Below are 15,357 nucleotides of genomic sequence, written 5' to 3'. Positions count from 1 at the left end.
ACAAGGTGAATTAACAGAATAAATGAGAAATTGATCATTGTCAAATTATGTGATAGAGAGAGAGATTAGTTGGGACTTGAGCATTTGAAGGTGTCATGATGGAAGAAAAGGGGGCCAGGAATGAGTCTTGAATGTAGTTCTAACTTGTAAGAAAGAACTGGAAAGGGAATTCTCTCAGCACTAGGTCTAAGCTGACTGTTTATATACAGAGAATGAAGAGGCTGGGGAAGCCTCACTTGTCAGGAAGCTAGTAGAAATGTGGGGCAAATACAAGGGCACCATCATCTGCAAGATAATTATAATCTCATTTTCATCACATCAAAAGGAGAAAACCACTTATCTCTCTGTCTTACTAACACTTAATGAGCAAATTGCCCAGAGATTTAAATGGATTTATCTTGTCATATAATCACCATGACAATCTTAGATCATTCCAGTAGTGTCAACCTTATTTTATGGACTAGGACACTGAATCTAAGAGGGGTTAATGTAAATTGCTAAAAGCTTCCCAGCTAGTAATGATTGCAATAATGTAATAGCGAGGATAATATTTACTGAGTATCTTCTATTAATCTGGTATGGACATAGTGACATTTTCTTTTTTTTTAGACGGAGTCTTGCTCTGTCACCAGGCTGGAGTGTAGTGGCACAATCTCGACTCACTGCAACCTCCGCCTCTCAGGTTCAAAGGATTCTCTGGCCTCAGCCTCCCAAGTACCTGGGACTACAGGTGTGTGCCACCATGCCCAGCTAATTTTTTTTATTTATTTTCTTTTTTGCATTTTTAGTAGAGACAGGTTTCACCATGTTGGCCAGGATGGTCTTGATCTCTTGACCTTGTGATCTGCCTTCCTTGGCCTCCCAAAGTGCTGGGATTACAGGAGTGAGCCACCGCACCCGGCCAGACATAGTCACGTTTTTCTAGTAATAGCAGTTACTGAGCTGCCTGGATCTGTCTCTCCACTCTCTCACTTTTTTTTTAGGTAAGTCATAGGGCCCAGGAGATATGTACCCAGCTGCATGCAGGAGTAGCCCACGGTGTGACTCTCCCAGCTTTGAGAGGGATTTGCTTTTGCACCGCTCGATGCCCAGTTGGTCAAGGTGGAGCCCAATGGGTCACTTGGCAGTGCTGTAGACAGCAGAGTTGGGGTTGGGGCCCCATGCTCTATATAGAAGAACAAGCTTAAAGGAGGGAGTGGGTAGGTGATCAGAAACATCTCAGAACCCATTGCTTCATTCACTCAACATGGTGACTGCTAGTTCAACTTCCAGTGAAGAAAATGTGAGTTTAGAATCAGGCAGATCTGGCCTCTGAATCCCAGCACTGTCACTGACTAGCTGTGGGACTTTGGTAAACTCACTCAAGTTCTTGTAGCCTCTGTTTTTACATATATTAAATGGAATCAATAATGACAACTTCATCAACTGCTGTGAGAATTGGAAGAAATAACTTGCAGAGAGTCTAGTCCACTACCTGACATTACTTGTTAAGCATTTAATAATTAATAGCTATTGTCATAAACATCTCCCTACTCACCAGTACCAACCTCTTTTTTTTTTTTTTTCAAATTATCATTTGTTGGGGGATCTGGTAAAAACATTTGGAATTTTTTTTAGCTAATAATTCTATAATTTTCTACTCTTCTTATAATTTCCCCTTACAAAAGAAAAGTTGCTTTAGATCCAATTATTTTACATTGGCGTATATACTGAATGACTATTTTAAATTGCCTAATATTTCCTGACAACGAATTTGTAGATCACTATCCTTGAATTGTTTGAAGGACAATGACACATCTTTCCTGTGCCTCTGGAAGGAACTCACATTCTCTCAAATGCACAAAACAGAGAACTATCCATTTGATGTACCTTTTTTTTTCTCTTGGTTAGGACTGAAAATCTGCCACCTCAAGTAGTCATTGGCAAATAATCATTACCTTTTTCTCCATTTTTTGCTTCATTAAGTCAGCAAATATTCATAGATAAAATTTTATGAACCAAGAAGTACTCTAATTAATAGTGTTCCCACCAAAACAAGTGCCTTTCTCTATATCCCCCTGACGTTTTTCCTAGCCTGGTATGCTGCCTTACCAAATGATGCTGCTTAGGTGTTCAGCCGTCTTTGAATTCTAGGAATAATCTGTCCTCTAGTGCACAGAACAGGATTAATTATAACCCTTGGTGTATGAATCACCATTACCATGTCTCCACATACAGCCCAAATAATATAATTAATTAATTAATTATTAAAACAGAACATCATATACAGATTGTGTTCAATTTTAAGAAATAATGCCAACTTTTTCCAAGTAATTTTACAACTTTATATTTCTGCTAGCAATGTGTAAGAGATCCAGTTGTTCATGTTCCCACAAATGCTTGGTTCTTACAATAGGTATAAAATGTTCCATTACTTTCTTGCCTGTCCTCCCTGTATGAGGAAGTTTCATGTCCAGAGTTGAGGTTTGGAACTTTTCTCAGACATTTGAAGTAGAACGGAATCAAATACCAGAGACTTCTCAGCAAAATGAGAACTACAAGTGATATCCTAGTCCCTTCTTGGCTAATGGCTTTTAAAAAATGAAGAGGAGGAAAACAATTTAAAAATAAGTATTACCCACTTTAGGAGTAGGGGAAAAAAGCATACTCCAGATATTAAAGGGCACAGGCTTTTCTGTGACTCATAAAAGGGCATATTTTCTTGCCTAAAATTCTAGAGCAATAGCAAATTGAAGGGAAAGATACAAATTAACCCATGTTTCTGTTTTTCCAATGGAGATCCATTTCCAAACTGTTGGATAACCAGAGTATAGATACTCTCCTAAATGCACAGATCATTTCACAGATATAAATATAAAAAGATGGAAAAATAACATGCCACTGGTTGTTTATTAAGTGTGGGTTTTAATAGTTTACATTGGGCCATTCATTTATGAAGTTGTGGTTCCATCTAATTCATCATTCCAAAAAATACCTGTTCATTATTCCACAGTTTTGAAAAGCAATTGTATACCCAAAATAATTGTTTTATATGTACGTATGATACCAATAGCCTTAATCCTAAATTCTTATATTGCTCTCAATGTGCAAACACGTCAAAATGCATCTTTGTAGTACAGATAATTCACCTACAAGAAATTTCACTAAAGTTTTTACTTTATTGGTGACTGTCATTCTATCACTACCTTTGGTGATCTGCTACTGTTCTAATTATGCCTAACCATGTTCCAATAAAATTATGTACTTGCCAACTACTAGTTGCAACAAATCCTGGTCAGTGTTTTTTGTTTATTTGGAGGACTGAAATTTAAGAGGAGCATTTCTAAACAAATAAGAGTTCCTTAATATAAGGATATTGGCCAGGCACGGTGGTTCACACCTGTAATCTCAGCACTTTGGGAGGCCGAGGTGGGTGGATCACCTGAGGTCAGGAGTTCGAGACCAGCCTGGCCAACATGGCGAAACTCTGTCTCTACTAAAAATACAAAAAATAAAAAATTAGCCTGGCATCGTGGTGCACGTCTGTAGTCCCAGCTACTTGGGAGCCTGAGGCACAAGAACCGCTTGAACCTGGGCTGCAGAAGTTGCAATGAGCCAAGATCGTGCCACTGCACTCCAGCCTGGGCGACAGAGTGAGACTCCATCTCAATTAAAAGATAGATAGATAGATAGATAGATAGATAGATAGATAGATGAATACAGATATCAAGATAAAAGACTCCTGCCTTTGTTAGACATAAAATAGATACTATTTAAATGCTGCTTTTAAAAAAGAGAGCAAATTCACATTATTTAAATATTTCCATCAAATTTTAGATATACCAAGCATTAGAGAAACATTTCTGCTGAAAAGTTAACTACTAGCCACATGCAATCTTGATATTATAGGTCATGTCTAATTGATTCAGACTAGTGAACTAAAATTGTTTTCAGGATTCACTAGGCATTCCAGTTTTGACCTTCATTCTTCAAGGCTGTGAGGATGAGCTACTGGGCACTGCACTCTTTAGAAAGCAGATTTATAAGCTTTACTTTCCTATCCTATGATCTAATGGTAAGGTACTCTATCATGGTCAATGCAGATTTTTTTTTTTTTTCTCAAGATAACTATTCAACAGAAAAACAAAATGTCTCTCTTTTGCTTGCTTTTACTATATCCTTGTCAAAAAGTTATTTGATCAAGCAGCAAATATTTATGGAGCACCTACCACGTGCAAGGGCCTGCATGGGGCATAAAAAAGAGACTGTGCAATGATATGAAAGAGATAATGACAGAAAATGGTTATACAATTCATCCCAGTTGATAAGCGCACTTTCTTAAGGATCTTCTGCTGAAATGCAGGCTTCATTAATTCCTCACCTCTTTGTACATGTATAAACCTTATTGCTTAGAGCACACTATTCTTTTTCTTTATTTTATGTTAATTAATCTTATCTCACCAATAAGATTTTAAGTGAAGGTGAGAGATCTTGGCCAATACGTTTCTGCAACCCCAGTAATTCCTGGCATAGTGGTGATCACATAATAGTTCTCCATAGTTATCTTGGTGAATTAATCTAATATTTAAGAATATATTTTCCAGATACCTTAGTCCACTCATTCTTTATTATAACCTTCATAGGCACGAGTAGAAGAAGGGGGAAAAGCTGAAATTAATTGTATCAGCATCAATTACTAGTTCTGCACTCTTCTATCTAGTTCTGGACTTTTCTATCGGTCAGATGTTTACAGCAAATTATGTGAAAACTTATGAATAATTTAGGGCAATGAACAACATCTTTTCCTTGTGACAGGAGAATTTTGATATGTTAATTGCAGTGTTTTGCCTTTTAAAAACTAGGTTACATCATTTTTGGTTCTAATGCCCACATAATGCATTACCTATTAATATGAAGAGTCAAAAATAATAATCTTGGATTTATATAATTTTCCCAAAAAATAAACTTAGAACATTATGTTCTGTGGGCCATGATATAATGTTTAATGAAGTCAGAGACACTGACTCTGTTTTCTTCCAACTACTACTACTTAAATTTCCTCTGACCTTCCAATTAAGGCTTTAAAGAGCCTTGCTATCCTTCTCTTCCTCTAATTCAGTGAACATCTCTTCTCACAGTTATAACTCTGCCATAAGGAATCTCAATCAGTGAATTATGGAACATGAATAAAAATTATTTTTAAATGACAGAATTCAATGAATTCAGTAGAAACTGGATGCAAATCATATGAATTCCTTCTATTTCATTTGCTTTAGTGTCCCCTTTGGGAATGTAAATCAACTCTCTAAACCTATGAATATTGAGAAGGGATGAACTCAAGTCAACTTTTCCTAAAAGCCTGTCTAGATAGTAGATAGAACATTAAATAGATTATCAGTTTTTAAAAGTTGTGACTTGGAAAAGCTTTCACCACATTGGAGTCTTAAGCTCCTGAAAACATGGCATAACTCTGTAGCCACCTGGTGGCAAGGGATGTTTATTACAGGTGTAATAAGTAGCACAAAGCATCAAAACCATTAGACAAAGATGAGAGTTCCAGTCCCATATTTCTTTCTTTTTCTTTTTCTTTTTTTTTTTTTTTTTGTGACAGGGTCTCCCTCTGTTGCCCAGGCTAGAGTACAGTGGCCCAATCACAACCTACTGCAGCCTCAACCTCCTGGGCTCAAGCAATCCTCCCACCTCAGCCACCTGAGTAGTTGGGACTACAGATATGTGCCACGATGTCTGGCTAATTTTTTATTTTTTATTTTTTTTGCAGAGATGGCATTTTGCCATGTTGCCTAGGCTGGCCAGTCCCATATTTCTAAGCACTTAACAGGAGCTTCTCTTTGGAAAAGCTACTGTAAATATCAAAACCACCAAATCGGCATCTGCCTCTAACCATTTCCTTGGTTATCCATTTTTGGTTCTAATGCACACTTAATGCATTGCCTATTAATATGAAGAATAAAAAATAATGATCTTGGATTTATATAACATTCCCCCAAAATAAACTTAGAACTTTATGTTCTCTGGTGCATGATATCATAACACTTAATGAAGATAGAGTTGCTGGAAGTTGCTGTCACCTTACCTATTCCAGCTGATCTCCTATTACTGAGTATAACCCAGTAAGGCCACAGACCATCAGCCTTGCCTCATTCAACACTCATTGGTTTCCAAGCTTTTCATGAAGCTCCCCTACTCCAACACACACTTTGAGATACTCTTTCTCTTTCCCCCTCCAAATTCTAAATTCTATTCTGTTTTCAATGTTGAGCTCAAAAGCCACTTCTCACTTTCGGTCTCAATCTATTTGTGTTGTTGTAAAGGAATATCTGAGGCTGGGTGATTTATTTGAAAAAGAGGTTCATTTGGCTTACAGTTCTGCAGGCTGTATAAGAAGCATGGTGCCAGCATCTGTATCTGGTGAAGGCCTCGGGCTGCTTCCACTCATGGTGGAAGGTGAAGGGGAGCTGGCATGTGCAAAGATCACATGGTGAGAGAGGAAGAAAAAGAGAGAGGGAGAAAGATGCCAGGATCATTTTGACAACCGGCTCCCATGGTGTCTAACAGAGTAAGAGCTCACTCACTACCATGAGGACAGCACGAAACCATTCATGAGGGATTTTACCTTATGACCCAAACTCCTCCCTTTAGGCTCCATCCTCAACATTGGGGATTAAATTTCAACGTGAGATTTGGAGGGTCAACCATCCAAACTATAAGTAGAGAATATTTTTAGAAAAGCACAGGCTGTACAAGAAGCGTAGTGCCAGCATCTGCTTCTGGTGAGGGCCTCAGGGTGCTTCCAATCATGGCAGAATACTAAGGGGAGCCGGTGCGTACAAAAGAGAAGGCGCGGGGAGGGAGGTGACGGGCTCTTTTGAACAACCAGCTGTCATGGAAATCAACAGAGCAGGAACTTATTTATTATGGTGAAGGTGGCACCAACTATTGAAATTTGGAGGTTTCATGTAAACCATATCCAAATATCTTTTTAAAGATAAACGTCAAGTTCATTATCCCGGGGCATGCCACTAAATAGCTGAAATCATCAATATGCACTGTCTTATTGAGCCCTATTTAGCATCTTCCATTACAATGCATGCTAATCTTGCCCTTTCTTCATTTGTGTTTCCCTAATTTGGCATCAGGGCTTTCTTTCCCTGAGTTAGCTTTTCAATGATAAGCTCTCAAATAAACATTTTCCCAAACAATTACTCTTTTTAATAATATACATTCTAGCTGTGCCTTTATTTGGCAAATTTGGAGAAGACCCTAAAGTATCAGGATTTTTTTTTTTTTTTTTTTTAACATGCTAGAGATACTTGGTCATTTTTTTTCCCCTTTTGGAATCAGAGGTTGCTGTTAGTCAATAACATAAAGATCTGTCTGTAAACTGAAATTTTATCTTACGCTTTAAAGGCACAAGGAGTGCCAGAACTCATCAAAATGAATTTTAAATGAAGAGAAGCATTATGAAGGAAACAATGTAAGGAAGCGGAGCTGCATTTAAATGTTAGCACATCAAGTAGCAAAATCAATTTCAAATATAATTTTTAAGTGTAAAGTGTAACAAAGATTAATTCATTTGTGCTTTTATATCTAGGAGAACATGATGTGTTTTGTCAAAATGAATTGGCAGAGATAAGTACATATCCAATTTTAGGGAAGCATTCTTGGTGGAAATCTAAAGATATAAAAATAATGAGTAATAATGGAAAGAGTCGTTCATTTATTCTTTCATCTGATATTTATTTAACACATGTATTGAGCACTTGTGCACTACTAGTAAACATTGCTTCAACTATTAAAAGACAACTTTTGGGGTCAGGCGGGGTAGGTCATGCCCGTAATCCTAGCACTTTGGGAGGCTGAGGCGGGCGGATCACATGAGTCCAGGAGTTCAAAACCAGCCTACTCTGTCTCTACTGAAAATACAAAAAACCTAACCAGGTGTGGTGGTGCATGCCTGTCATCCCAGCTACTCAGGAGGCTGAGGCACGAGAATCGCCTGAACCTGGGAGGCGGAGGCTGTGGTAACCTGCAATCATGCCACTGCACTCCAGCCTGGGCGACAGAGCAAGACTCTGTCTCAAAAAAAAAAAAAAAAAAAAAAAAAAGACAACTTGTAGACTAAGACACCAATGGTTTAGACTATTTTAATTGCATTATAAATAAGACTATTTTGTTAAATACACAAACAGTATATAATATCTGTTTAAGTTCTTACGGAAACAAATTATAGGAAGAGAGGAAAAGGAAATAGTATATGAAATATATGAAATAGAAAAAACTCAGAAACTTTGAAGTGTATGCTGAATATTTCAGCCATAAACTCTCTTAACCTCCTGATCACAGGCACTTGAAAAAAGTCATTTTCTAGTCACACATTGTTTTCTGAAGATAAACATCAAGTTCATTATCCAGGAGCATGCCACTAAACAGCTGAAAGCATCAACATCCACTGTCTTAAATAGCCTCATGTAAAAATAAAAAACATCTTTCAAGAGAAAATTTACAGGGTTTTGACATTGACTAAGTGGCTTCTGTATGCTAGAAACTTTAAGTGGGCTGTTTCATTTAATCACTCTGACAAACTTATTTTGTGTTGACTTTCATGTTATGGTTAAGGTAAGTAAGGCTTGGAGGAGTTTTAAGTAAATGTCAGTTATAATAATGACAATACTAGCAAGAAAACAATAGTTAACATTTGTTTAACATCTGGTATGTGGTAGGTACTTAATATCACCAGATTGACACAATAGAAACCTATAGGACTCAGGGGACTGTGGATAACTCACTTAAGCCCCTAGGCCTCATATGTTAAATATAGGTAATAATAACCACTGTCATTGGAAGTTGTGAAAATTAAAGGACACAGTTTGTACACTGTCCAGTAGTGCCTGGCATGGAGCAGATGCTCCATACATGATCGTTTATAATGATACTTAACATCTCTCTTGTTTGGTGGGAAATCTGATCACAGGTCCTTTGAATTTTTTTTAAACCCTATTAAGTTTACTGTGTCTATATTTGCTTCCCTTTCTAACTTCCATTAATAAAACCCTACTGCCTTTCCTCTCGTTGTTAGCCAGTATTTAAAAATTACCTAAAATACTGTGACCAAAACTTTTAGGTAATTGTTTCTGATTTGAACAAAGCCAGAGACAAATCTTCCCTGTACATCCGGAAGATTAACTAACATTCCCTTATTGTGGAAAAGCGGAAATTCTCTCTTTGCTCTGCTTCCCACTTTTTTTTTTTTTTTTTTTTACCAGGGGTTATAGGTAAGCCACATCTACTGGCAGATGTATTGCCTATTTTGGAGGAGATCTGGATAAATAAAATAGGCTTCCAAGCCTCTCTTTCCTCATCTGTCAAATGGTAGTAAAATTCAGCATTTATTGGATTATGAGTTTTTTTATTAATCATGCTTTTTATATAGTAGTTTCTCAGCAAATCTTAACTATTCCAATGAAACATACCTCCACAACAACTGGACAGCATCCTGTGGGGAAATGGGTGAGAACTAGATAGGAAATAGAAAAATAATTGGGAGAAGAGAGTTTCCAAAGGCACTGGATTTTGTTAATTTTGTATTTGATATCCCATTTTTCATAATTCTCAGCTCTGGTGTTTTTTTGTAATATTTCATTATCTCACTTCACTGCCACCACCAGAGAACTAATAGAAACATCTTTTATAAAACCCATATGCTCATTTTACCTCTCAGCATGTATTCCTACTCTGTAGCTTATCAGCACAGTCAGTCAGACACTGAGACATCTGGGGAGACCATTTTTCAAATCTTCAATCCTCAGTTCTTAGCTTCCCTTTTTAATCTGCCGTGTGCTCTGTAGCAATGGAAAAACAGCTTGACAGGCTTGCTCTGTCTGGCTATATGACACATATTTCCCATTTCACCAAGAAATTTGCAAGCCCCCATCATTTATATAAATGCTTCCACAAAGTTTGCATTTGAGAACATTTTGTAGTCACTTTCAAAGAGTCTTGGCCTTTCAAGTGCAGTTTTTCCTGGTTTCCTCAGTCATTTCTATTCTTTCTCCCTCCCAGTGGTCCAGTCCTCTCTTGATCTGAAGTTCTAAAAGGTCGAACTTAATAGCATCCCCCATGCTCATTCTGCATGCTCACCTGACACGACTACTCATTAAAGTTTAAAACTATTTAGACATGCATTTAAGGGACCACCCTTTCATTGAGCCTTCTCAACCTAGAAGGGCTTGTTCTTCTCAGGCCACAATCCAATGCTTTCAGTTCAGAGAACACACTAATGCTGTTGCTGGCTTATATCTTTGTCTTTCACTTTCTCCTACTTGTCTGCCCAGGAAAAGCCTTCCTTCTTCAAGTCCTAGCTCAACTGTAATCCTTTCTACAAAGCCTATCCTGTCACACTTTACCTCCACTCCAGCCTCTACAACAGTTATCTATTGGCATCTTATACCATAGCAGGGTGGTTGGCAAACAACAGACTGTTTTTGTATGGCCTACAAGGTAAGAATGATGTATATGTTTTTATACAGTTGAAAAATATTAAAAGATAAATAATATATCATGATATGAGAAACTTATAGGAAATTCAAATTCCAGTGTTCATAAAATTTCATTGGAACCCAGACCCACTCATTCATTCATATGTTGTCTGTGGCTGTCTTCAAGCTACAATGGCAGAGCTGAGTAGTTGCAACAGAGCCTACATGATTCCCATATCCAAAGTATTTATCATCTAGCTCTTTTCAAAAGTTTCACATCCCCTGATTCATTACCTTGTGACTCCAAGTGTAGTCCATGGAAATCTGGGAGCTGGTTAAAAATGCAGAATCTCAGGCCAGGCGCCATGGCTCATGCCTGTAATTCCAACACTTTGGGAGGCCGAGACAGGTGGATCACTTGAGGTCAGGAGTTTGAGACCTACCTTGCCAACATGGTAAAACCTTGTCTCTACTAAAAATACAAAAATTAGCCAGGCAAGGTGGTGCATGCCTATAGTCCCAGCTACGTGGGAGACTGAAGCAGGAGGATCACCTGAACCCAGGAGGCAGAGTTTGCAGTGAGGTCAAGATCGTGCCACTGCACTCCAGCCTGGGTAATAGAGCAAGACTCCTCTGCCAAAAAAAAAAAAAAAAAACAAAATGTAGAACTCAGATTCCTCCCCAGCCTGACTGCACTAGTCTAGCATTCATCATGTTGTCTTAAAATCATCAATCTTTTAGCAGATGAAAAAACAGAAACATGACCAGGATAATAAAATGTATGAGTTATGGTAGATATATGGAATTTAAGGCAAATTTGGGTCATTGCAAAATCGCTGAGTGCAATTCCGTGTAACACATATAAAGTATAATGTAATATTAAAGCAGAAACAAGAAAGCTTAGCCAGGAGAATATATGAACTAAGAATTATATCACTCAGCAAGCTATTCATTTACTAACACCATATTTCAATTATATTCATATATATTCAATATATATATATTCCATATAGTCATATATTCAGGCAATATATTCATACTGTATTACATGTATTCATATATATAGTGTGAAATATAAGCCCTATTAGCAATATTAAAACTTTATAAATTATGCTATAACTCATTTGACATACATTTGAGTTTGCTTATTTAATAAAGCATAGCAGTGATATAATTTGATTATCTGAGATCTTAAAATGTGAATGTGAACCTCTTGCTGCATGAAACAGGGCAAGTGAAACTTACTTAAAATTTTTGCTGGACTGTTCAATAATGCAAATGTGGTGTTAGCCATTTATAAGTGTCGCCTGCTTGTATAGATAACATTACACTTAAAATCACAGCAGTACTTTTACTGCTGTCAGTTATGAGTTGATAGCTCACATATACAACCCTTTGTTAAGGTCTTAGTTACTGAGACTTCTCATTTTTCACCAGGCTGCAATATTTACAGCTGCCACTGGGGGGAAGGTAGAAAAATATCCTTTGCAATTCAACAGTCACAGAGCAACCATCACCAAAAATTATACAAATGACTTTTTCATAAATAATACCTATTTATTTATTCAGTTATCCAGTCAACAAATATTTATTAATTCATTGGTATAGCCTTGGTAGTGTGTTAGATGCTAAGAATACAATATTGAGCAAAAGCAATACTGTTCCTGACTTCATGGAGTTAATTAACATCTAGTGGAGGATATAGGAATCCTCAAGGAATCACAAAAATAAGTGTATAATTATCAACTGTAATAATTGCTATGATGGAAGGTACATGATGTTATCTATTAGGGTATATAACAGAATGCTCACCTTGTGTTAGGGGATATGGTGGGCAGGAAGTCTTCCCTGATCCCAGAAAAAAAAATGACTTTGAGCTCGTGTTTTGATGGCTTATATAGGAGTTAACTGGTGTAACTGGTGATGTAAGTATTAGGAGAGATGGGGAACGCAAGTTAGTATTAACAACAGAAGGCACAATTTCTGGCAAGGCCCTGTGATCAGAGAGATCATGTGCTCAAGGAACTGAAAGTAGATCAGTGGGGCCTAACTATTCATGAGGGGGATGAGGGAATATATGATGCTGAAGAGGAGCCAGATCAGGTTGTCTTTTATAAACAGGTTGTCTTCCTAGGAGCAATAAGAATTGGGAGAATGGATTGGGGAGTGCAAATGTGTAATTGGGAGAACTAGTTAGAGGGTCATTCTAATACTAAAGAGATGATGGAAAGCCAAACTGGTATGATGTTTGTAGAAATGGAGTGAAGATATTTAGGAATTAAAACTGACTGGAGTTGACTGGAGTTAGTAATAAATTTATCACGGGGTATAAGGGAGAGGAAGCCATTCAAGGATGACTCAGTTTCTTGTTAATCCAACTATCTGAATAACAATGCAATTCCCTGTGATGCTAAGAAACTTGTAACGCATTGAGAGTACTTTCTTACACAATTAAAACCCTATGAAGTCACTGAGAATACTTTATGAGAGCACAAATAATTATATAGAGATTAATTTATGTATATATTTAATGGATATACCACACATATATGATTTGGTTTTCATATTTTAATAGATAACATTACACTAATACTAAAGTTCATTATTACTTTAGTATTAGTTTATTAGTATCTCTAAAGACTTGTTACGTGGACAACTGTACTTAGATCTACACAGTGGCAGTCTCGGAAAGGAATTGTTAGAAATTTTATGTACACAATGTACTACTTGTCTGGGCCATATGTTTAATTTGCTGGAGGAAAAATCATTTTTAAATAAGAGCAAAATGCAATTGAAACATGATGTAATATGCAAATAGTCACTTCACACAGCATATAAAAGCTTCCACACAATTAAAATGTCTGTATTTTTTTTGAAAGATCTATGCTACGTTTAAATTAGAGTCATATGAACTGAAGCTAAGACTAATACACATTTTCAAATAGTGAAATAAAAATCAATATTCTTGTGTCGTAATCTCTTTAATCATAATATCCTCTTATAGGACATGTATTAATTTACTTGGTACAGTTGCTTAAGTCATACCTATATTTTATATTTAAGAACATATTAATGTTTTGAAAATGTATAATTTAAAAAATCAATCCGATTTTTGAAAGACATATGTTGAAAACCAGAAAACATACATATAAAATTATTTTACTGTTGTTATCTAATATGGATGAACATGTAACTCTGAAACTACCTTGATAACATTTGGCTACCTTCCTTTCCAAAACAAGGTAATTTTCACTTATTTCACGAAAGTTGCGGTATCTTAGAAAGGACGCATGCTAAATTATGTTGTTAGTCTTGTTGAATTTTGGCACAGACTATTGAGTGAAAAATTTGTGTGGCAGATAGTCTTAACAGTTATCAGTTGGCTAAGTTAGATTATTAATTACGATAATCAGTTCTTTAAGTACTTAGTTAATCCTATGTGTTTTGACTTCAACTGATAATTATAAAGGATCACTTAAATTTTTGATTAGCAAAAGCAAAAGTTGTGCAGAATGTGGAAATATAAAGCTCAGGTTTTCCTGTGCTTTAAATGTGTATGCTCATTTACTAAAATGCATTCCTGATTGAGTACCTCTCTTCTAGACATGCTGTTATTTTGTCATGATAATATTGATAGTTATTATTAAACCAATTAATGAATATATTATTGAATGCATATTATGTGCAATACACCATGTTAGTTCCTGTAAGTGATATAAAATGCATTTACTATACATAGAACAAATTATTGTTACTTAACGCACTCAATTCTCTGCTCCTTTCATAAGTTATTTTTTAGTTTTTAGTTTTTGTGGGTACATAGCAGGTGTATATATTTACAGAATATGTTTGACTTGTTGATACAGGCATTTGATTATACATTATTTACAACAACCAAATGAAGAACTGATGAATAGTAAAATATATTTCATTTTTAAATCAAAGACGTGAAATTAAAATATTTGTGAATAAAACAGATAACTACAACAAACTGCAAAGTGAAATGATGCAATTGTCTATCAATGTAAGCAATATTTGCTATTTGTTATGGTCTATTTTTGTATTTCTGTTTTTCTTCTTCTTCTTTTTTTTTGAGACAGGATCTTGCTTTATCACCCAGCATGGAATGTATGTAGTGGTGCAATCACAGATCACTGCACCCTTGACTTCCTGGGCTCAAGCAATTCTCCCACTTCAGCTTCCTGGATAGCTAGAACTACAGGTTTGCACTATCATGCCTGGCTAATTTTTAAATTTTTCGTAGAGATGGGAGTCTCACTACACTGCCCAGACTGGTCATGAACTCCTGGGCTCAAGCAATCCTCTCACCTTGACTTTTCAAACTGCTGGGATTACAGGCATGAGCCACCATGACCAGCCTATTTATGTTTTTCTTAAAGTAATTTGGTAACCTAGAGTAAATAACTTTGCAGTAGATACTCAGTTCTATATTAGAGAACTCATATGGAAAACAGATTCTGTTAATTGAACTTGCATTTATTTGTAGTAACAAAAAACCACATAATTGAAAGGTAAAAATTCCTAAATCGTTAATGTAAGTGTCAAGAGAGTGACAATTATAAATCATGTTTTGACAATGTAGAACCAATGTATGTGCACTGTTTCTTCATTACATTAACCTTTTAAGTGAATAACTTGAAATGTTGATGTGGTTTTACAGAAAAAAATAATGTTTACTTTTGATACTGCTATTACAAACCTTATCCAACTCAGGAGAAGCACAGTTGTCCAACTGATTAATTTCACAGGAGACATTGAATACATTACCTAAATTGTTACTTTGACTGTGATATAAATATATATGTACATCTATATCACAGTAGAATAGGTAGCACAAGTAAGGCTTTACAGAAGGTATTAC

General features: G+C 36.2%; 1 non-coding gene across 1 annotated transcript; it reads right to left on the bottom strand.

Moving 5' to 3' along the window:
• Positions 1-1,004: 1,004 nt before the first annotated feature.
• On the bottom strand, positions 1,005-1,132 carry LOC126947037 (small nucleolar RNA SNORA35). Its single transcript, XR_007722888.1, has one exon. It is a non-coding gene; the product is annotated as a small nucleolar RNA SNORA35 (small nucleolar RNA).
• Positions 1,133-15,357: the final 14,225 nt, after the last annotated feature.

This window comes from Macaca thibetana, chromosome X (genome assembly GCF_024542745.1).
Source record: "Macaca thibetana thibetana isolate TM-01 chromosome X, ASM2454274v1, whole genome shotgun sequence".
NCBI lineage: Eukaryota > Metazoa > Chordata > Mammalia > Primates > Cercopithecidae > Macaca > Macaca thibetana.
Note: the sequence above shows the minus strand (reverse complement) of the source record. Positions and strands in the feature narration are given on the sequence as shown.